Here is a 23,770-nt window from a genome sequence, read left to right as displayed (position 1 = left end):
TGCTTTTCTGCCCACGCTTGGGCTGCGGCTCTGCAGGTCGGTGTGGGCCCTGGAGCCCGTGCTTGTGGGGGAGGGGCCCTCAGAAAGCTTTCTGGAAGCTTCTCTGTTAGCCTTCCAAGCTCTTCGTGGTGGAGGCAGTCCTGCGGCTTACTCCCTACTGCATGCTGCGGACAAGGGGGATGAAGAGGGCAGAGGACAGTAGCCCCTACAGAACACGGAGGAGAGCAGAACAAAAGGATCTCTTTCCAACCCGCAGACCTCCACAACCACAGCTTCACTTAAAAGATTAACAGGTGCCGTTCCCCGCGGTACCGTGTTTCCTACTGTTTCCTCACCGTGTTTCGGTGAGCTCGCCGTCGTGGTTTCAGCAGTGGAACCTGCTCTGTGCGTGTGTGCGCACGTGTGTGGGTTTTGGAAAGAAAAAGTAACGTATGTGTACGTGCACACGCGCACATGTATGTGCGGAGCAAATGCCTGTGGTGGTCTGGTTGAGGCCCGCCGGTCACCTGCTGCGCCCCCCGCCCGCTGACACCTTTAGCGTACTGCCCACGACGCTTGAGTCCGGTGAAGTCTGTCATTTATGTGCAGGGAGTTGTGCATTTTGACCTTCGTGTTGTGGGAAGTGAGGATGTTGGGGTCCAGGCGGCCGACGGGCCTCAGCAGAGGGGGCTGCTGGGTGCTTGGGCCGCCCCGTCTACGCAGTACCCGCGTCCCTGGGTATGAGTCCAACCCTGGGGCAGCAGTTTCAGGAGTTGCTTCCTTCTGACTAGAAGGAGGGACGTGAGCCTTGGAGGCGGTGGCCTTCCCGCCGGGGGTGGGGGGAGGGCGGGCCTCGCACGCGCTCCTGTCTCTAGGGAAAGAGACGACCCGTGGTCAGAACTTCTGTGGAACGCACGGCAGGGGTCGTCCCCCTCTGGTTTTCCTGTGTGGCTGTTGGGTTGTCATTGCTCCTCCTTTGGCGAGTGGCGTGTGAGAGCCCTGGTGGGGACCTTGGGGAGTTTACTTCGCCTTCTACGCCTTCTAGGCCTTGGTTTTCTCATCTGTAAATTGCGGCTGTGGTTTGGCTCAGAGTTATTTTAGGGGTTAAATGAGGTTTTACACACAATTAATACCTACGTGTATACATGAGTTCACGTCTGTGCTAACAGGTGGGTTTTCACGTCTCTGCTGTGTGTGTGCGCGTCCCTGTGTACCGGGTACGTCTGGTGCTCAGCCCGGCACCTGGCACACAGTAGGGGCCCAGTGCACAGGGATGTGACCCTGTTACCTGTCGTTTGCTACAGTTACTCGCCAGCACTCGGGGGCGCTGGGCTTGTTCAGTGCTCGCTGTGTGCAACCTTCCCACACACAACAGCACTGGCTGTAGAGAAACGGAGACGCTGCTGGGCTTTGTTTTGAATTACGTCCAGGTTCTTGTTTGCTTCTGTTGGTTTGTGTTCTTCTGACTCGTAGCCTCTGTCTTTTCTTCATGTTTGGTGCATTCCCTTAACGTCTCGACAGGTGAGGCAGACGTGATGTTTCTCGGGGGCAGAGAACCTGGGCTCTGGGAAGACGGCCTCATCAACACGTGTTTATCTTTTTACATTTTGGGGTTTCCTGTATGTCCGTGGACACTGAGGGAGAAAGGATTTGTCATGAACCAAACCGCATCCATGCGGCAGCCGTTTGTTTTCCTACTTTTTGTCAGTAATTTGATCCAAGGCTGGGTCGGCAAGAGATGACTGATGTGTGCAGTCGGACCCGAGGCCTTCCTGCCAGGGGCAGGCTGCTTAGGGCGTGCGCTTGTCCAGAGGGATCGTGGGCGGCAGCGCCTGCTGGGCCTGGAGCAGTGGCGGAGACCCCCGCAGGCTCGGCGCGCTCAGTACGCCCCTCCGTGGGCGCGGGCGGAGGGCCGTAGCACTCCCACTGGGTCCCTAATGGCACTTTTTAAAGAAAGATTTATTTATTTATTTGGGGGAGAGCGAGAGACGGAGAGCAAGAGCGAGCGCGAACGCAGTGGGGGCGGGGCGGGCCGAGGTGGGACTCGCTCCCAGGACCCGGATCACAGCCCGAGCCCAAATCGAGAGTCGGGTGCTCCGCCCACGAGGCCACCCGGTGCCCCGTTTTCACTTTTAAAGGGAAGTTGACATGTGAGGGGGTGGCATGCCTGAGGATGCTCAGGCATCCCTGAGCTGTGCTCACGAGGGTTCACGTTGGACTGTTTCTGGGTTTATTCACAGAGGAAGTTCAGGGGAGCTGGGCCCACGATGGCCCTTCCCCTGCGCTCCGCTCCGCACCGGCTGCCCGGCTTCCCGTCACTGACCTGAGGCTCTTACCCGCCTTGCTTTGGAGGGACGGAGACCATGAGCGGCCTCCCAAGGGGCTGTTCCTGCCGGGGGGACAGGGTGGGACGGTGGGGACCCTATGCTGCTGCTCCGCGTCCAGCGGGGACGGGGTGAGACGGTGGGGTCTTGAAGCCACTGCCCTGTGCTCGGGCCTCCTGCTGGAGGAGAGCCGGGCTGGCTGCCGAGGTCCCCGCAGCCTTCCTGGCCGCTGTCCCTCCGGCCCGGCGCCGTGCAGCCGCTGTCGTCTCTGCTGCGCGCTCCGAGGGGCCAGGAGACCCGGGAGGCCCAGCTGTCCAGGCCGCGTGGCGGTGGCAGAGGCAGCCGGGCCTGCCCGTTACCCACATATTGCTGCCTCCGGCCTGCGCAGGGTCCACTCGAGCCCCTGCTGCCTCTGCGGCCGCATCCCTCCCGCATCCCTCCCGCGACCCTCCCTTATCCCTCCCTTATCCCTCCTGCGGCCCTCCCTCATCCCTCCCACAGCCCTCCTGCATCCCCGCATCCCTCCCTTATCCCTCCCGCAGCCCTCCCCCATCCCTCCCGCGGCCCTCCTGCGGCTGTCCTGCATCCCTCCTGCGGCCCTCGCATCCCTCCTGTGGCCATCCCACATCCCTCCTCCATCCCTCCCGCGGCCCTCCCATGGCCTGGCCCCCGGACATGTAAGCTTCCCCCTTGCGGCCCTGCAGTGCCCGGGACACAGTCCGTCCAGCCTCCTGTCGGGCGCAGGGAGGACGTGGAGAGGACGGGGGTGTGCTGGGCTGGGCTGGGCTGGCCAAGCTGTGCAGGAGAAGAGCCTGCCCCGGGGCTGGACGTGGTGTAGACGGGTGTGGGCCTCGCCGCCCCTCCGTCGTCCTCCACTGTGCTGGTGCCTCGCTCATGCCTTCTTTCGAGCCTTCACTAGGAGCTCTACTAAGCAACAGTGTTTTCTTGGTTTCTGTTTTTTTTTTAAGATTTTATTTATTTATTCCTGAGAGACCCACACAGAGAGAGGCAGAGACACAGGCAGAGGGAGAAGCAGGCTCCTGGCGGGGAGCCCCATGCAGACTTGATCCTGGGACCCCGGGGCCACGCCTTCACGCTGAGCTGAAGGCAGACGCTCACCCTCGGAGCCCCCAGGGGACCAGGCAGGAGCATTTGAAGGACCTTGCTGCTTGTTCCCGAGTGACCTAGACACATGTCTCCACACCCTCCCCGTGCCTGACGGGTGGAGGGGGATGGGGAGGCATCGCGCCATCTCCACCAGGCAAAGATTGACGGGTGAATACTTGATGTGAGGATGACCTGAGCGATACTGCAGTTTAGAAATGTGGTGTTTCTGCAAAGTCTACAATTCAGGGAATGTTTGAAGTGGGAGAGGATGTCTTCCCCCATGGAGGAAGGAAGCTGGGAAGCATCTGAAGTGCGTGCGTCCGTTTCCTCGAAGCCCCCTCTGTGTTGCATCTGAAACAGGAATCCTGAAGTCGAGTGCCCCGGGGGCCGGGCAGGTGGCAGATGAGCGAAGTAGGTCAGAAGCTACATCCTCGCCGAGCCGGGGCCTGACCGCAGGAGCAGGTGCTGCGGGAACCCGTGTCTCGTCACTGTGTGGTGGCCACGCGGGGGGACGGGGTGGGGGGCAGATCCTCCAATCCTGATAGAAATCCAGTTTTGAGGAACCAGTTGAAAGCCTTCACGCCGTGCCCTGAGGGCCACACAGAGCCTGTCTGGGGTCTGCTTCTGGCTGCGGCCTGCCTCCCCGAGCCTGCTGGTTTTGTGCTACTAGAATAGGTCGTATAGAGCCCAGAACACTCACAAAATAATCACTGGGGTGTTTTACATTAAAAAAATACAATTTTCAAGCTCAAATTAGAAACGTGTCCGTTGGATTTGAATCCTACTCTGTCTGCTGTGTCTTCACGCTACAAATGCAGAGCAGGGCGCCTTGCGCATGGTGGACCCGTGATAAAGGTTTGTTAGCCTGTACTGGAGGCTGAGGACTCGTGAGAATCCACGCTCTTCGGGTTTCCAAGAAGCTGAGAGAAATTCAAGAGCAGATGAAGCTGTCAACAGAACAACACAGGGAAAATCGATAGTGTTCTGGGGTAGTGTCCTCCTGTGTGTCCAGCAAGTAGACAAAGCTGTGTGCCCAGGACCGCGGCTCCGTCCTGAAGGTCAGGGTGAGAGGAGGGGCAGACGCGTGCACGAGCACTTCGCAGTGGGAGTCTCTGTAAGTCTCCTTTTCTGAGCGATCACCTCTGTGGTTTAGCTGCTTTGATGTTTTATTTCTGTCCTCTTAACGCTTCTGAAAGCCAGGGGTTGTCAGATTCGTTCTACCTCGGCCCGTGTGGTTGCAAAGAAGAGCTTGAGCGGAGAAAGCAGTTATTGGAAGAATGTCCAGCAGTCACCCAAGGAGTCAGAGCTGGGGGGTCAGAGCTGTCGCAAGAACCGCCCCACAGGAGAGGGAGGCACCGCCGTGCTGTGGGTGCCCGGGGGGTGCACCTGCTGGCGCCAGCCAGGCCTCACGTGGGCAGGCACCGCCGTTCACTCAGCGGCATTCTTCTCCGTCCCCGTCCCTTTGTACCACCTGCTTCAGGTGCAGAGTCCTGGGTGGGAGCATCTGATTGTGCCCCCCCCCCCCCCCCCCCCCCCCCCCGGCGTGTGCCACACCAGGTGCTGGGACCGGGATGCCTTCTCTCTCAGCAGCTGCGATCGGGGCTGCCGGCCACCAGCGCTCGCCTCGTGGAGACGAGGTCCTGGACACCGCGGCAGGTGAAGCCTCCAGCCCGGGGCTCGGGAGTCAGGTGCCACGCCATTGCCAGCGTGTGGCGCCTTGGGGCAGACATGAGGTTGTGTGCTTGGCTGACGGTGGAGTCGAGGTATTAATCCTCTTGTGTCCGACTCCCAAACTGCTTCTCGTCCAGGTGCATCTTTGATGTAACACACCTGGCAGCGTCAGGAGGCCTTTCTCAACATCGGGCCTGACGCGGGCCTGGGTGTGCAGCGCAAGCTACCTGGTGGAAGGCCATGTCGCCCTGCGGCGAGGGCACTGCCATCCATCGTGGCAGGATTCCCCAGATCCCCGTAGATGGCGTGGGACATGCATTTGGACACAAGCATCTTCTAATGGCAAAGATTTGAGAAAGTGATCTTTGTTTTTGTGAATTCTACAGGCACCTCTGTGGGTCTGCTGGGTGCCAACACGGTACGAAGCCCGGGGTTACTGCTGGGACAGCTTCTGCCCTTGGCCTTGTTTCAGAGAGCAGGGAAGGCAAGGGCAACAGGGTGCAAGCACTTTGCTTGTTTACTGGAAAGCTGGCAAAAGAGAAAACTGTGAATTAAGGGTAGACACCATGTGGGGACAGAGCGGGGTGCCAGGGAACGGGCAGGGGGCAGCCAGTGGGGTGGGCACTAGGGGCGGGGTGCGCGCGGGGGGAGGGGGGGCCTGTTCTGATCCGCTGTCACCTGCCCTCGCTCACTGCGGCCTTATGGCATTTTTATCCTGGGTGAAACTACTTTTACTGGAATCCATTAACTCTGTGTGGTTCTCGTTCTCAGATGTTCTCTCTTGATCACTTAGTGTCACGCTGGCTCGTGCTGCGTCTGAGGGCTGGACCTCGGAGAGCTCTGCGGACTACCGGCGCTCCTGGTGCGTGGCCGCCAGTGGGCGCGTTGCTCAGTTCTGACTGTGGCTGAGTTTGCTCGGCCCAGCACTGTCAGGGATGTGTGGCCCCGACAGCGCAAGCAGAGCGCCGGGCTCCAGGCTTTGAGAAAATAGTACAGTTCCATTAAAATACATAGAACAGGGCGCCTGGGGGGCTCCGTGGTGAAGCGTCTGCCTTCGGCTCAGGTCATGAGCTCAGGTCCTGGGATCGAGCCCTGCATTGGGCTCCGTGCACGGTGGGGCGTCTGCTTCTCCCTCTCCCCCTGCCCCTCCCCTGCTCGTGTTCTCTCTGTCAAGTAAGTAAATAAAATCTTTTTTTAAAAAGCCTAAAAAAAAAAAAAAAAAGCACAGGACAGAAATTCAGCTTCACCCCGTAAGCACATGTTCCCACCACCCAGGTTAAGAGGCAGAGCTTTCCCAGCCCTGACCTCTCACTCCCTGGGAAGCAGGCATGTCCCGTTCCACCCGGTGCTGCCTGCACGGCTCCCTGCCTGGCTCCCTGCCTGCGTCCTGTCCCCTGATCCGGGAAAGCCTGTGCTCTGACCTCACTGTCCCAGGCTGTTGTGAACGTTCAAGTTCACACTCAAGTGACAAGAGCAGGAATGTGTGTGGACGTGAGGGTCCCGTGTTCTGCATCTCGATGTCTGGTTGGACCACAGGTTAGTGCACTTGGCCTGAGGCCTGGAGTCTGGCCAGGCCCTGGGTGGTACCTGCTTGTCTTTCAGGCCGGCCCCTCGGCCCCTCGGCCCTCTCCCCGGCAGTTCGGGTGTCAGGGCCCTGACAAGCCCTGGAGCTGTCAGCCGTCACGTGGAGGTGGGCTGTCACTACTGTGGCTCCGAAGCTACGTGAGCGTAATCAGAAACCCTGCACCTGTGGATCCTGGTAACTGAAACCCCAGTCACTATGGGACAATTGCATAGGAGACCAGCTCCATGAGAAAAGCCTCTTATGCAAGATGATTTGAGTTGGGTTTATAGGAGTCTGTTTTGTAGTCCTTTGTGCTCACTGAATTAGTCCCTTCGGTGGCCTGGGACTGCCTGGCCTGGGATGGAAGGCCGTCCTGCAGGTGCTGTGTGGGGGCGTGGCCGGAGAGTGATGGGGAGCGAGGGGTTCAGGCCCGCGCTTGTCAGGGTCCCCGCCTCCCCTGTGGGTTGTCACCCTGATGCCGGGAGGGCTTGCTGGAGCCTCTGGGACGCAGCTGCTGAGGTTTCCTGGGCTCGGGAGGAGCTGGAGGTCCCCTGATGAGGGCCAGGGCAGAGACCGGATCAGAGCACGGGGGTGTGCTTTGAGGGTGCAGCGCTGGGGGTCGTGGGCAGATGCACGAGGAAGGGGCAGAGAAGACACAGGGTGGAGGCGGCCTCTGCGGCAGGGTCCAGCTCGGTCGGCCAGCCCCTGTGTGAACGGGCGGGAGGGCTCATCAGACCTGGAGCTTCCTGAGCCGCACACCCGGCCCTGAACCGTGTCCTATGGGTGTCAGGGCCAGGAATCTGCATCTTAACAAGACAGCTCCACTTTGTGCAGAGCAGCGTCCTAGAATCTCTGATCTAGAAAGTGGTTGTTTGAGCCATGCATTTGGGTGAGAGTTGAGTCAGAGCGAGGAGAAACTTGGGAAGGAGAGAGAGTGGGCTTCAGACACGATCTGGAGAGGAAATGCATGTGAACGGGGAGTCGGGGGTTCATAGTCCGTGCAAGAGCCTCGGACTTTAGCTCGGCCTTTCTGTGGGGCGTTCTGAGCCCCGAGGGAGACGTGCCTCCTGTGCTCTGTGCAGGTGCTCCTCCCTGTTCCGTGTGGGAGTGGAGTGGAAGGTCAGCTTCCCAGGGCCCTGGGTGGGCAGGGGTCCCGTTATTCCACAAGCAAACCTGCCTCTGTCTTGCATCCGTCCACCTTCAATTTAGCTAATAGCCAAGTTCGTCTTCCATCAGCTGAGAGCGGAATGGTCAAGGAGCGTTCGGGACCCGAATGTATTTTTAGCTCACTTTACGTTGACCTTTTATCAGTCAGTGTTTTGGGGGGCTGCTTTAAATCTTGCCATGCTTGAAGATTCAGGCTTTGTTACTTATGAAGGGTACAGAGGACACCTGGCACGAACACGGCCCGCGGAGCCGCGCTCATTCCTAGAATCCGGGGATGGCCGAGGGTCAGGCTGGGAGGAGTCCCAGAAGCCCTCCGATCCTGCAGTGTGTCCTCGCTCGGCCGTCGGGGCCAGATGTAGAACTTCGCACCGGCCTCGCAGCTGCGAGGCGGGGGTGGTGATCCCACCGGCTCGTGCTGGGGGGCATCGCGGGCTGGCATCTGCAGAATGCTCGGCTGGTCCCACTGCACAGTAAACGCTCGCGGGCCGTAGCACGGGGGAGCAGACCCAGGGAAATTTTGATTTGCCTGAGGTCATGTAACTAGTTCAAGGTTCAGAAAGCGTCTCACTTAACTCCTCGTTTTATTTTATCCCTGTCGACCGTACCAGTTAACTTGCTCTTAGACTGTGGAGCTGAAACTTTATGTCCACCCGGCGTAAGCACTAGGGTTCCCAGCCTCTGCTTAGCCTCAGTACCGAGAGTGTTCTTGAAGGAGGGAAATGCCCCGGGACGATGGCGCCGTGTTAGGGGAGAGGGACGGCTCGGTCACCGGGTGCGATGCTCTGAGGGTCGTTGCTGTCGGCGCCCCTGCTGGAAGGGCCGGGCTGCCAGGAGCCTGCACAGGGCTGCCCTCTCCCCGCTGCCCTGACGGACCTGCTTTCCTCAGTGTCTGGCGCGAGGACCTCAGTGTCTGGCACGAGGACCTGCTGCTTGTGTTGCCAGAGCCCGTAAGAGAAAACAATGCACACGTGTGTGTACGTGCCCACATCAGCTTGCGGGACGGCCTGAAGGTCCACCAGGAAGCCACATTCTTGCTGGGCTCTTCCCCGGCTTCAGCTCCTCTTTTCTGCTTCCACGACTTTCCTTATTAAGGAGGGGTGTCAGGTGCTTCTCCCTGTTTACATGGGTGACTTGGGATTTCCTACAGCTTTACGTAGGAGAGGGTGGATTTTGGTTTTCGTCACATCTCAGTGATGGGACCGTCACAGCGTGCATTGTAGTTCCTGCGCGCCCGTGAGCACCTGCTCCGGGCTACGGTCTCCACCCGGAGCTCACTAGGCCGGAAGCCCGATGCTGCCCACTGGCGAGAACCTCCGCGCCCTGGGCAGGCTCAGAGAAGTCCTGCTAAAACCTGGCGCCCGTAGACCGTGAGCGCAGGGCGGCCGCTTACCCTCAGTGGTCCCTGTATTGCCGTGGATGGGTTACTTAGCTTTGGGTTCAGCGTCCTCACCAGTAAAGTGGGATTGTTTCTAGTTCAGGTCTCATGGGTCTCCCGTATCAGAGACGGGCTCTCTTTCTCCCTCGCCCCCAGAGCAGCCTGGGTGTGCAGTGTGGGGTCCCCTGCCCTGGTGGATAGGATTGCAGATGAGGCTGTGCGCACAGACAGTGAGGGACTGCGAGTGAGTGGGACTGGCAGGGCTGGGGTGCCTCTGGCAGCGCGGTGGGCGTGCGCCCCGTGGGTGTACGGTTGGTGGCTTGGGTCTGGTGTTGCTTCAGGAAGCAAAGGCAAGGGGCGCCTGGGGCCTCAGTCGGTTCAGCATCTGTTTTCAGCTCCTGGGATCGAGTCCCGCATCGGGCTCCCTGCTCAGTGGGGCGTCTGAGCCCTCTCCCTTTCCTGCTCCCTGTGCTTGTGCGCACGCACTTACTTGCTCTCTCTGCCAAGTAGATAAAGAAAATCTTAAAAAAGATTATGTCTGGCAAGTAAAATAAGGTCTAGGGTCTTTCTTGTCCAACCTGTAGAGCTTCAGGAACAGGTCTCTGATGAGTGATGTTTGCCCTGTGGCACGTGTTTCACATCCCCTTACATCCTGGTCGCTTTCTGGTCAAAATTCCCATTTCCAGGTGTTGTCTGAACGGGTCGGTGTTGGGATGGTCTTTGATGGTCAATATCCTTAGGTCCAAGGCCTTAAAATTTCATGCCCCAGAACACTGACGGAGTCCAGTCCTCCAGTTACCATGGAAAGGTGCCAGCTGCTATTTTTCATCACAGTGTTTGGCTCATCCCACGTTGCTTCTCTGGGATATTTCAGGTACGAAATGTAAGCAGCCTGGGATAACGTGGTTATGTTTGTGGAATTGATGCGGAAGGTTCCAGCCCGGGAATTAGATTTAGCACACGGGTGAAAGCTTATGTGGTGCCTTGAATACAACGTCCTTCCTTGTAATTAAAAAAAAAAATAAGCCGATGAACAGTAATGATGATGATGACGATGATGTTGGGAGTTGGCTGGGCCATTACCACATGGAAATCGCCAGTTGTACTCTGAAGCCATAGGGTCCAGTTGAAGAAGCACCGAGGCAGGAGAGTCTGGTGGCGACTCGCATGGATCTAGAGCCAGAGTCCGGGTTTGGATCTGCCTCCGCCACTTAGTAGTCGTGTGATGAGTAGCTTGGTTTCTCTGTGCCTCAGTTTCTTCGTTTGTAGGATGGGAGGAGTAGTGATAGGACGTGTCTCAGCGTGGCTGTGAGGATCGTATAAGGTGGTGTGAGCCGACTGGCTGAGTAAGGCTGCGTTGAGGCCCCGGAAGCTTGAGAGCCACCACGTCCCCCGCCGTCCCTCCCGCAGGCCCGTGTCGGCCGGCCGCGGCGGGAGGCAGTTCCCCGAGGCCTGTTTGGGGTGAGCGGAGGAGGCACTGGTTTCTGTTGTGTGAACAGAGCACGGCCTCGGAGGATAAAGCTCTCATTTCCTTTTTTAACAGCAAAATCATTTTTCTGGTTGCCATCATTTGGTTCAGGGTGTGATTTCTACGACATTTATATCTTTTCTTCACATTTCTCCTGTTAAGGCATGTTTCCTGCTTCAATTTTCCCTCTTATTAGACATTTTTACAACACTTAAAACCTACTTAGTAAGCTAATTGATTTACTCTGTCTTTATACTTAACATAAGGTATTAAAATTATCCTGACCTCATTATCGCGGGTATCTAAAGACATGTTTGATGAGAAATAGTAACCTTAGTACTATTTACAGAGAACTGTTTATGTGGACTATTCAAACACTGGAAAATGCTTGTGAACATCACCTGGTCGTGTTTGAGCGATGTCAGCACTTGGATCTTCTGGCAAGATGCACGCAGTATGCAGAGCCAGGGGCGTGTTAAGCGTGCTGTGCATAGTTTGTTAATAGGACCTGTGTCTGCAAGAGGGACTCCGCGTTGGCAGCAGACGGGACTCTGGACACACACTCGGCACACGGCATCGGCGCGGGCAAGGCTGAGGGGTCGGGGCGGGCGGCCTCTCCTCTCGCGCTCCCGTCCAGCTCACCAGATGGGCGGCCTGACCCTTCCCGAGCTCTGCTCGCCAGCATTTCCTGCTCCTACTTTGCTCTTGATGTTGAGTGGATTCTCTGGATGGCTGAGCAAGTAGCAGAATTGGAATCCTTTCCCCCTGTTTCTTGACTGATTTTTCTTGGGGTCCTGAAGATCTGTGAGTTTCCCAAGAAATTCTGGGAAGGAGTTAATGCCCGGACAGCCCGTCCCCATTTCTGTCCCGCCGCTCTCCCGAGGCCCCTGGGTGCCGCCCGCACAGCCCTGTGTGTCTGCCGTCTGGTTGTACTGCTCACCTGTCCTCTGCCCACCGTGCGGGGCCGCCGTGGCCCCTCGCTGTCAGGCACACAGGCACGTTCCCCTGGGAGGCACCTGTTGTCCGCCCCACCTGCAATACTCCTCGCCTCCCTGGGAACACACTCCCATGTCCCCTTGGGAATGAGACCTCAGCTGACCACTTAAGCCCCAAGTGCTCCCCGTTCCCCTGTGGCGCCCACCACTTACCTGCCACCACGCTGGGGTGGCCCTAGGGGCGGGGACTCAGTGCCTGTTGCCTGCCCAGCAAGGGCTCTGCAAATATTTGTTGAAGGAGTAGGTGAGATTACTTGGGCGGTTTTGCTGGGAGCAGGTGGGGGAGGGAAGATTGGTGACGGGGAATGAGTAAGAGGTGAGCGCCTTGGTCTCCTGAGGTTTGCTGAGAACCACCCCAAGGGCTGGGGAGCACAAGGGGGTCAAGAGGCAGGGAGGCGGGGGCAGACTCCCAATGGAACCTCTTTCACGATGGAAGGAAAGGGGAAAGGGATGCGATCTGGAACATTCCGTTTCTGGCTTGGCAAGACCTAGATGGTCTTCCTGTGTAGCTGAGATAAAGAATACCGGAAAAAACCTGACACCAAAACGTCTCTTTTATAAAGCAATTATATTAATAGGATAAAAGAATAAAACTTCCCTCTGCAATGTGTGTTTATCTGAAATACAGCTTCTCAAAGCCTCTAACCTTTGCTGAAATGCCGTTTTTAATTTGAGGTCAAGTTTCCTAAAATGTCTCGAAAGCCAGCCGCAGGGAGGCTTTGGCCTCCGGGGAGCTTGTATCTTTAGACAGAGAGATCTTTCTCTGGGAGCTAACTGGAGTTTCTGAAGGTCTGAGAGCTTAATTAGCTTTCCAGTGCCTTGACTCACTAACAGAGTTCATATTTTAAATACGAAGTTTGCAGTTCTTCCTTTTAATAAACGTGCCCTTTCCTGGGGTGGGCTCTGCGGCGGAGGCTCCGGCCACACGGCTCGTTCCCTGGCGCGGCCCTGGACTGGCCCGAGCGGCCCCGAGGCTGGCGGCGTCCGGCCGGCTGGGGTGAGGCTCCTTTGTGAGCCAGGCTGGCCCCGTTTCTTTTAGGCCTCGAGTCAGGATGACGGTGAACCTCACAAACACTTGAGTTAACGCCCCTTCAGACGTGTTTTGGAAATACGTAGAGTATGACTGGCAATGAATTCTGTTTCAGTAACCTGGAGGGATCCAGAGCGATCCTAGATATTTGCTGATTAAGAAAAAACACAAAGTTGCTGGATGTGAGGTTCTTCACTGAGGACAGCCCATCAGTTCGCCCTGAGCTGATGCTGTCTCCCTTGTCACCGGCCACGGGGGATGCTGGGCCTTTTGCTCGGCTCTCTTGGAAAGCGAAGATGATGGCAGGTTGCTGGTGACACCTGCTGGCGTGGCTCCTGGGGGGCTCCAGGTGTCCAGGACCCCTGGGGACCCCATCTGTCAAGTGAACGGATTGGCTAGGAGGCTCTCCCATCATCTCCCAGCATTAATTCTGTAGTCTGACTCTGCCTCTGGCAAAAATGAAAACAAAACAAAAACCACACCAAAAAAACAGGAAACAACTACCAAACAACCCAAACCCCAAAGCAGCAGCAGATCTGAATGTACTGACGCGATGCTTCTGACATGTTGCTGAGTGAGAAAAGCAGCTCCTAGAACATTTTGTGTTTCTAGAAAAAGGATGCACGGTGATCTGATCTGGTACGAATAGGGGAGTAGAAGGGAAGCGCTTCACTTCCGTTATGCTCCTCAGAAGTGCATTTTATGGAGTCCTGTGACTTCTCATCCCAAAGAAGGGCAGGCGGGCGCGGAGCGGTTTGTGACTGTAACTGGGCTGTGCCGGGCGGCCCTGCGGTCAGCCGGGGTCGGCCCAGGGGCTGGGTCGGGGTGCAGCCTCCGCCGTGCGTGCCCACCAGCTGCAGCCGTCTCCCCTCCGTGCCTGGCGTCCCTGGCGTCGGGTATGCCGCGGCTATTTTAAAATTTAAGAATAAGGAACGTGCTTCCTAAAAGCCCCTACCGTTAAATTCTTCGCTAGTTGAAGGCCGCTCTCCTGGATCGGCGGTCTCTAGCGAGGTTTGCTGTGACCCAGGGCGCTCTTCCCTGGCTGACAGACGGGGCAGCGGGCCTGTGTGATCACGGACACGTGTGCTTGTGATTCTTTGCTCGCCACAGGCGGCGTCCGTCTGCGTCCGAGGACGCCGCGCTGGCTGCGGGGCCCGGCGGGTGGCTTGCTGTGAGCTGCGGTGGCGCCCCGGCTGCTTTCCCACCAGCCGCCACCCTCCCGATCTGCGTCCCTGTCCTGGGAACGAGGCGGGAGGCCGGGCGGCGGGGTCACCCAGCTGGTGCTCGCACCTGACCTCTTCACGTCACGCCGTTCACCCTGCACCTGTTGGGCCTCGGAGGTGGAGCCCGGAGGCGTTTACTTCGGCCCCCGGTGTCGGGTCGTGCGTGTGCTTCCCTGGAAACAGCGAGGGACTCCGCGGAGCCTCATGTCCACATGCGTCCCCGGCAGCGGGCGTGAGTTCCCTGAGTCACAGCCACGGCGGCCTCCGTGGGGTGCGCACTGGTGCCTCGAGGTGGGAGTTTGTCTTAGTTTGTCTTATTCTTTTTTCAAGATTTTATTTATTCATGAGACACAGAGAGAGGCAGAGACCCAGGCAGAGGGAGAAGCAGGCTCCCTGCGGGGAGCCCGACCCGGGACCCCGGGTCACAGCCTGCACCGAGGGCAGCCGCTCCACCGCCGAGCCCCCGGGCGCCCCGAGAGGACGCCGTTGCAGCACGTGGGGACGGGCGCTTTCTCTGTGCGGCTGTAGCGCCGGGGCTGTCCCGCGGCCGGGCCCTGACCCCCGGGCTGTGCCGGGCTGCCTGGCGGGAGCTTGGTGATGCCGCTGCGCCCTCGCAGAGCTGGTCACGTCCCCGTTTTTGATCTTGTTGGTACTGCACACGTGCACCGTTCTCGCCCTCGAGGGACAGAGGCCCCCGGGCTGGGAGCGTTTCGCTTCTCTCTTCCTTCTTCCCGACAGAAGCTGAATCCTTCAGCCGAAGTATTTAGTGGGCACCAGCGGGAGGTGAAGGGGTTTGAGTGGAGGGGGCTCAGGGAAGTGAGTGGCGTGCACGTCGCTGTTCGTCTGGGGCAAGAGGGCAGGTGCCCTGGCCCGGGCCGTGGGGCTCACGTGCCTGGCCCGGCCTCCCGGAGTGCTGCTGTGCACCCCCGCCCCCCATTCGCCCCGGCTTCCTTCACGTTCCTAAGCACCCCCTGCTCCAGCACCGCCAGGTGGCATCGTGGTTTGTCGTCGCTCCAAGGAGCCGGTCCACCCTTGCTCCCTGGCCTTCGCAGTGACTCACCCCCATCTACTGTCTGAGCTGTGCAGCGACGCTTTTGATCTAAATTCGCTATTCAGGACAAAAACTGCACGTGAGCAGAAGGGGGCTCCCGGTGGTCGCGGGCACCGTGACTTAGAGGTGGGAGGCCGTGTCAGCGCACGCAGGCTCACAGGCCGGCCCCCCTGGAGCCGGAGCGGGCGGTGGCTGGTTCTGTGACGCCGTCTGCGGGAGCAGGTGCCCGGGAGGCTGCTCCCCCTGCACCTGCTCTGGGCTGCAGCCGCCTCCCGTGAAATGCGGGCGAGGAAGGTTCTCCCGAGTTCCCGCGAGGACCGGCAGGTCCCTTCACAGGCTTCGGGTTCACCTGCTGTTGTGTGTGGTCACGTCCGAATGTCCTGCGCGCGCCCAAGGCGGCGTTTCCTTCCCCGGCGCCGTCTCCGTGCAGGACGGGCTCGACGCGGCGGGTGGCGTGTGCAGGGCGTGGGGGGGCCTGCCCGGGCCGCTCTGGAAGCTGTGGACCTGCGTGCTTGCCTGTTGCCCGCAGTGGCCACTTTTCTGTCACTTGAGTGAATGTTGAGTTTAATTTTTTCCTTTTTTGAGCTTAAAAGGCATTTGGAATCCAATCAAGTGAAAAAAAATGTTATGGTTTTGGGCAGCCCGGGTGGCCCAGTGGTTAGCGTCTGCCTTCAGCCCAGGGGGTGACCCCAGGGTCCTGGGATCAAGTCTCGCATCGGGCTCCCCGCAGGGAGCCTGCTTCTCTCCCTCTGCCTGGTCTCTGCATCTCTCTCTCAAAATAAATAAAAAAATGTTCTGGTTTAACGATTTACTTGAAGAGTTTACTCACAAGCATGGTACGGTCATTGGGTCCAAGAAGCTGAGTTGTTGTTGTTGTTTTTTAAAGATTTTATTTATTCATTCATGAGAGATACACAGAGAGGTTTGCTCCCATGCAGGTCACAGTCCCTAAGGAGACTCTTCCTGACAATCCCTGGGACTCTGTTCTGCTTTACTTGCAGGTTTTTTACCCCAAACCCTTTTTTCTAACAGTGAATAATCATCTACAACCAAACAGAAAACATGTATGTCGACTCGCCTTGGCTTCTTACAATAACTTGATCGCAGGCCAGCTTTGGGCCTGCTGTGCGGACGTGCAGAGGCTCACCGCGTCCCGTCCCTCTGTCCTCTTCCCCTCCCCCGACTCCCCAGGGACGTGAGAACCAGCCCCGGACTTGAGGGTCATTCGTGACCCGTGTTGCTAGCCTTTCCCGACGAGCGCCCTGAGATGGGAGGATCTAAGTCTGTCTTAAAATGTTCACGGCTCTGCGCAGCCGGCAGTTGGTGTCAGGGTGGAGCGGGCGCTCACGGTGTGGCCCTGGGCGGCTGCGCGTCACGTGGGTGCCTCACACCACTTGTTAAAATCGGCTTGAGAGTGGAGTGAGTAGCCACGGCTGGAGGAGGGAGGAGGGCCGAAGTCTGAAGCGTGACGACCTGCCTTTGCTCTGACCAGCAGGCAAGTTGCAGGCTAAAAGCAATGCAGGCTGGGAGATCAGAGAACACTGCCCTTCCCTTGGTTTGCACTCGGCATTACGTTATAATCTCCAAAACGTCTGCGTGAATGGCTGCTGAAAAATCACAACCAACGAGCAAACAAAAATTGGGACTTTCTGAATAATATACGTCATTGCGATGTATTTAGCTCGTAAGTTGTAGGTAATACACAGCTTTCTATGCTTTATGTAATAAGTAATATATATAATTATGTGTTACATATTGTATGTCACCATGTTACACGTGTATGACAGACATGTAACACATCACCTCTGTGTATATCATTCTTATTTTTTTAAGATTGTATTTATTTATTCATGAGATACACACACACACAGAGAGAGAGGCAGAGACACAGGCAGAGGGAGGAGCAGGCTCCATGCCGGAGCCCGACGTGGGACTCGATCCCGGGACTCCAGGGTCACACCCTGGGCGGAAAGGGGCGCTAAACCGCTGAGCCACCTGGGCTGCCCATATCATTCTTATTTTATTTAAATATAAAATACGTGCACCTTTGAACGGCACGAGGATTACGGGCACCGATCCCCAACACGGTTTAGAATCTGCATATGACTTTGACTTCGTAAAGCTTACCTGCTAACAGCTTACTGTTGACCAGAAGCCAACACGGGTGATTGACACATGTTTTTTGTTACATACGTGTACTGTATTCGTGCAATAAAGTGAGCTGGAGAAACTGTCAGGAAAATCCTAAGGGACAGAAGGTAATTTGCGTTACTGTCCTGCGTTGATGGAAAATAGTCCCCATGTAAGTGGACCCAGGCTCACGGTCAGCTGTATGCAGTCTTACGCGACATACATATTCTCTGTACGGCTCTTCTCTCAGACTTTTCTTCATGGCACTTTGACTCGTGTTATTCATAAATTCTCATTCTTGACATTTAATTTTTTTGTGGGCAAATGGGTACATTTCCTGCTCTCCACCCAGATCGGTGGTGTCAGAAATTTTAGTTTTTCTTCTTTATCTCAATCCTGTAGGCCTCCCGTACTCCATCCCACCAACAGGTATCTAAGAATAAGCCAGGGGCAGCACCTCAAAACAGGGCTGGGTACACACGTATGTGCGTCGGGTCTTTCTGAAATTTTTTAAGTAATCGTAAGTAATTTTAAAGCATAATGAACATGTTTCTGGCCAACCCTGGCAAAGCTTGTTTACACACACCTGTGTCATGTGCCCCCCCCCCCCCCCCCCCCCCCCCCCCCCGTGTGGCTGGGGAGGAATGCGTGGAAGCGGGGTCGGGCTGCCTGCAGCATTCCCGCAGTGGCCTGTGGGCCCTCATCCACCTGTGGATGCAGCGCTTGAGGTGGTCCCCTTGCACCCTGTCGGCAGGAAGACCCCCACCGCCTGCGGGGAGCAGCTGCCCCGGGAGTGCCTTCTCCTGGGACATGTCCACTTGCAAAGGAATGTCAGCTCTAGGAGTAAAAGTGCTTTTCTTTTTTTTTTTTGTTTATTTAAAAATTTTATTTAGGGGATTCCTGGGTGGCTCAACGATTGAGTGCCTGCCTTTGGCCCAGGGCATCATCCTGGAGTCCTGGGATCGAGTCCCGCATCGGGCTCCCTGTGAGGAGCCTGCTTCTCCCTCTGCCTGTGTCTCTGCCTCTCTCTCTCTGTCTCTCATGAATAAATTAAAAAAATAAAGCTTGTATTTATTTGTCACAAAGTGAGCGGGGGGCGGGGGGACAGAGAGAGAGAGAGAGAGAGCGAAGAGCATGAGCAGGGGGAGGAGTAGAGGCAGAGGGAGGAGCAGACTCCCCACTGAGCAGGGAGCCGGACTAGGGGCTTGACCCCAGGACCCCAGGATCACAACCTGAGCCCATGGCAGATGCTCCACTGATGGGCCCCAGACCCCCAAAGTCTGTTTCCTCCGCAGGTGAGTCTATAGTTGGGTTCACTCACGGCTTTCGGAGCCCGGCCTGGTCTCTTGATGCACTGACACGGGCCTCTGCTCCCCAGACAGCCCAGGGTGGGCGGCTCAGCCAGGGGCAGGGCCTTCATCTTGCACCTCCAGGATCTTGGCCGCTGTCCTGGTCTCGTCCCCGTGGAGGGTGGCGGTGTGATGGGGTGCTGTGCCACACGGTCAGGGCTGTGCAGGGAAGGACGGAGGCCTGTCGGGGAGCCATTCTTAGCAAGGCAGGAAAAGGCGAAATCCTTACGTTTTCAGTAGCAGGAGCTTCCTGGAGGCTTGAATCAAATTGTTACGATAGTAAAAGCTGCAGTAAGTGCTGCGATTTAGAAAATTAGGTTTACGTGATCGTGTCTCTGTTGGGTGAGGTCTTCACAGGTGTAACAGCATGACTCGCACAAAAGTCACCCAGGCTGCGGAGCGGGAGGCGTAATGCTCTTGGCCGCCCCGGGCCGCACCCCCACGTTTCCAGAGCTCACACCCTCTCTGAGGTCTGTGCCGTGCGAGTGTGTCCCCAGGCCCGCAGCCACAGCAGCGCTGGGTCGTCCACCACGTCCCGTGCGCCATGTGCTTTCCCAGGCCAAGCCACCGCTGCTGGTGCCTCCAGAAGGTATCCCGGGCCCACCCGCTGTGCCTTCCCGTTGCTGTCCTCCTGGTGTGGTCACGGGGGTCACTGTGGTCCCCTCCACGCTCCTGTGGCTCTCGTCCATCCTCTGTGAGGTGCACCCTGGCAGTTCACCCCCCCTCCCCAAGGAGAGAACACGCTTCATCCCCCAATCTCCCGTCGTAAGCTGGAATCAGTCTGCGCACCCCCGAGCCCTGGCCTGGCTGGAGCCCGCCACCCCCAGCGCGACCTGTCCTCTCCCTCTCCGTGGGCCCACCGTGCAGACTTGGTTTCCGTTCCTCAGAGTGCCATTCGCTTCCCCTTTCCTCCGTCCTTTTCAAGATTTTGTGGACTTGTATTCTTTCTCCAGTTCTCCCTCGAAATACCCTTCTGTCAGGTAGAGGCCCCCGCTGCGTCCCGCCGTGTCGTTGCTGTACCCCATCGTCCTACCATCTGGCATATGGCAGGTGCCTAACCGGGTCCGGTGAGGGCAGGAGTGAGCGCGGTGGTATTTACGTGTGTTCAGGGCTTCCAAGGCTCTGGCAGGTGGCCTGTCCGCTGTCCGTGGGCGAAGGTGCCACCACTTTTCTCACCGGAGCTCCACCCGGCTTGGCTCATCTGCCACCACTCCCCTCCCTGGGCTGGCTCTGCCGGCCTTGCGCCCCGGGCCCGTCTGCTGGTGTGTGGGCGTGTGACGCGGCACCTGGGGGCCCCTTCCGATCCCACACCGATGCAGATAAATCCGACGGTGAGGTAGGATAATCTTTCACGAGGATGAAGTAACAAGTACTGTGGAGTTAGTGGTGTCTGTGCAAGTGTCAGGCTGTACGGCGCGGGTCAGCGGGCTCTGATGTCACACGTGACCACCGTCTGATAGAGGCGCCTGGGGGGCTCGCGGTTGAGTGTCTGCCTTCAGCTCAGGGCGTGATCTCAGGTCCCGGGATCGAGCCCCGTGTCGGGCTCCCCGCAGGAGCCTGCTTCTCCCTCTGCCTGTGTCCCTGCCTCTCTCTCTGTGTCTCAGAAATAAATAAAATCTTAAAAAAAAATCGCCTTCTGGTCAGCTGCCCTTCGATGGAAACCAGAGCGAACTGGCTGCTGTGTCTACAGGAGAGCCTTCCAGTAGGGACTTGACTGATTTTCTTTCTGAATTAAGTTGATCTCTTATTTCTCTTCTGTTTACTAGATGTTTAGTTTTCCTTTTGCAGGTGGAGAGTAAAACACCTCGGGGAGAGAGAACGGAAGACGTGGGGAAGTTGCCGAGTTTTACTTCCTGAGCTGTGGCTGGGTGGCGGGCGGGCCTCAGGGAGCCTCCCGCGGTTCACGTTTGCGGCTCCTCCCCCACATCTAGCAGCACCAGGGCCTGGAAATCTGCATTCCACTGAGCTCTTTGCATCTTAAATAAGTTCTAGAAGTTTGAGAACCGCAGCCCATTGGAGGTGTCGTGAGTTTTTGACAGGCTCTAAAAAAGGTGGCTCATCTGCTGAGCTCTGCGGTCTCACCTGCACGTACAGGTGACGTCAGGAAGCATGCCCCTGCCACCGCGGTGCAGTGAGAGGCGGGGACACTGTGGCCGAGACGAAAGCAGCCAGTGGCCTTGCTGGGCTGGAGGTCAGCGGCGGGCATTGTTCCGGGGCCAGAACAGCGGCCCTTAGATCACAGCTCCGGGGGGAGGGGCCAGGGTGCCGGTGTCCTGGGTCCCGCCCGGAGAACCTCCCCTCCCCGGGTCCCCCGCCCCGAACCCCACATCTCCCACCCCTGCACCTCCCCTCCCCTCCCCGGGTGCCCTGCACCCCACCCCTCCGGGTCCCTCCCATCCCCCTGCATCTCTATCCTCCGTTTCCTGTTGCCTCCTGGGACTCAGTTCCACGTCGCCCAGCAGGTAAAGGGGTTCCAGTGGGGGACGGTGTCTAGAGACCAGCGAGGACATTGGTGCTGGTCACGGCGACCACAGGGTGGGGTGATGCTGGAGCCCACGGGAGGCTAAATGCCCTCCATCCTGGGGACGCCCCCCCCCCCGAAGGGCATCCCCGTGGGCAAGCCCTGGGGTGCTTGTGAACGTGACCCTGCAGCGAGCCGTGGGATTCCCGCGCAGCACGAGGCTAAGCACCTGCCGGGAGAAGGGAGATGGCTGAGGCCACCTTCCTGGGTGATGGTTGTGCTCGGGTGGGGCAGCTCCTGTTCTCCCGTGGTGTAGACGGGGTTCTGACCTCGGGGACCCCGGGAGGCTGCTCCATCCCCCCACAGGGACGCTGACAAGTACTGCTGCACGTTGTCCTGCCGACACGTGGTCCCAGCAGATAAGCGGTGATGCTGAGTACTTGGGGCTGGGGACAGAGACCCCGGGATTTAGCAGCAGCGGCACGGCTGTGATTGGCTTCGGCTTCAGGGCTCCCGAGCCTCGTGGAGTTCTTCGGGGGCCACAAAACTCCCACAGGGAGGAAGCGAGGCTTGCACCGAGGACCAGACGGGGTGGAGATGTTCTGGAATACTTGGTGATCCCGTCGGTCTTGGAGCGAGAGGTCAGGGCAAGGACAGGTGGATAAGGTTTAGGGACGTAAAGGGATGAGCCCACGGGGTGACATCAGGTCTTGATTTGGGGAAGGACTCAGGTTCTGCTGAGCCAGACGGGGTGTTGCGCCGAGGATGTCCAGTGGACTCAGGGATTGGGGCACCTTGAAAACTGGGTGAGCAGTGGATCGGCGGGAAGGGTGGCAGAGACCTGGGGGGGAGCCACGGCACTGAGCGGCGGCGACAGGGCCCGGCTGCGTCCCCACGGCCCGGTCAGCGGCGCGGCCTTCCTGTGGCTCACAGCCTGCCCCGCAGAGTGGCTCCTGGGGAAGCCGGTGGTGTCTAGAGATTCCGCTCAGAAGACTTAGCGAGTGAGCGCTGTGTGCACCTGGGTTGGAGCCAGACGGCCCGAGGGCAAGGCCGTCTACCGCCCACGGGGACGAGGTGTCGCCACAACAGCGATGTTGACGTGGAACGAAGCGCGTGAGCCTGTCCTGGAGCATGTAGGAACACAGCCGCGTTTTAGTAAAGGAACCGTGCAGACCTGGGGAGGTGCAGGAAAGGCATCAGTGGGAACGTTCACCTGCATCGACTCGCGTACCTGGAATTGTCTCAGGGCTGTGCTGCGGGGAGTGGTTAACCTGAACACGTCTGATTATTTTTGTGATTAAAACAAACCGTTTCATACGCTGAATAAAAACCTGATCTTGGGTACAAACTTGCATCTGAACGTTTCAATACCTAATCATTTCTCAATCCAGATATTCCCGGTATTGGGATTCTAAGGAGCTGTTCTACTTGGAATTTGTTGATTTGGGCTCAAGGAACTGAGGGCTCTGATGGCAGGAGCGAATGTGGGTGGGGAGGCTCCGTTGGCATCAGTGCAGTCGGGTCTAACAGGTTAGTACCACGAGGTGCCCTTGGCCTGCCTTGCTCGAAACCCTCAGGGAATTCCCCACGGCAACACTGCACCCTCCTGTCTCTCCGTGGCTGGGGGACACCCACCCGGCCCAGAGCAGCCGGGTCAGAGGCGAGCGAGGCTCAGGGGACAGTGCTCTAGATGAGCCAGCGTTCCGGCCACCCGCCTCGGCCTGGGGGGGGCATTTCTGGTTTGCAGAGGTGCGGCCGCAGAGCCGTCGCAGTGAATCGGCCTGTCCAGGATTTAGGTCTTGTTTTTCAGCCAGTTTGGAGGGCAGGGGGTTTGGGGGCCGACGGTGGTTCCCGAGGCCCCTGGGGCCTGAGGTGCCAGTGCATCCGTGTGTCCGGGTCTGTTGCAAAGTCAGAGGGCCTGCACTCAGGCCTGGAGCTGACGCCGGCGGGGCCGGGCCCACCCTGTGGCTGCTGTCATCCTGTCGGGGCTGAGACCCGCATCACTCTGTCCAAGTCTGGGGAGTTCAAGACTCGCGTCTTCCTCGGCTACTCTCAGACCCCACTCTCAGGAGACCGGGAATGTAGGAAGATAATACAGAGGAGACGTTTCCAGTAAAAGCAGTTGAGGCTGCTGGTGAAGGAGACTCGAGCCTGCAGCAGGAGAACGCTCACCTAGTCAGACGTGCCCGTGACGAATGTGGAAAACCACAGAGGTACGACGTCAGGATGACTCGGATGGTGCGAGTTTCGTTGCCGTGAGCAGGGGCCTTGGCGATGCACCTCAGCCACAGCCGGGCTCTGGGGCACCAGCTGGCGGGCCAGCCTCCTCCGGGGGCATCACACAGCGCAGGCCCCCTTCCTCCTGCCCCTGAGGCCTGGACTCAGCCAAGCCCTCCTTTGGCCCTGGTGGGAGGACGGACACCAGCATACGTGTGATTATCCAGGGAATAAAAGTCACACTTTTCTGGATTCAGCAGGAACAAAGACATTGTCCTGTTTTCATCCTGTTTTCCCGGTGAGACCCATCTGGGAAAGCTACGAAAAGAAGACTCTTCTTGAAAAATAAAGTCTTAATTAAAACGTCCCCCTTCCCAGTAAACCAGAGGGACCCACGTCACCCACCAGACAGTTCCAGGTGAGGGACGCATGGAGACACGTCTTCATTCCTTCTGCAATCCTGCACTGACCTGGGCCTGTCATAGAGGGGGTGCATGAGGTAGGGTAGGAGGTGCTGTGATGACGGGAACACTGAGAACACAGCCTCCCGGAATCCCACTGCTGGCACGAACCCGACCGAGGGGCCGCGAGAGGGGAGAGACCTGCTGAGCAGGTGACGGTGAGCCCAGGGCCATGTGACAGGCCATCGTTAGGGTGCC

The 23,770-nt window shown here is 58.0% G+C and overlaps 1 protein-coding gene across 5 annotated transcripts in view; it reads left to right on the top strand.

Moving 5' to 3' along the window:
• Nucleotides 1-23,770, top strand: part of SGMS1 (sphingomyelin synthase 1) — a 229,116-nt gene that overhangs the window by 11,034 nt on the left and 194,312 nt on the right. The window lies entirely within an intron of this gene.

This window comes from Canis lupus, chromosome 26 (assembly GCF_011100685.1).
Source record: "Canis lupus familiaris isolate Mischka breed German Shepherd chromosome 26, alternate assembly UU_Cfam_GSD_1.0, whole genome shotgun sequence".
In the NCBI taxonomy this organism is placed as follows: Eukaryota; Metazoa; Chordata; class Mammalia; order Carnivora; family Canidae; genus Canis; species Canis lupus.
This window is presented reverse-complemented; position numbering and strand designations above follow the sequence as displayed.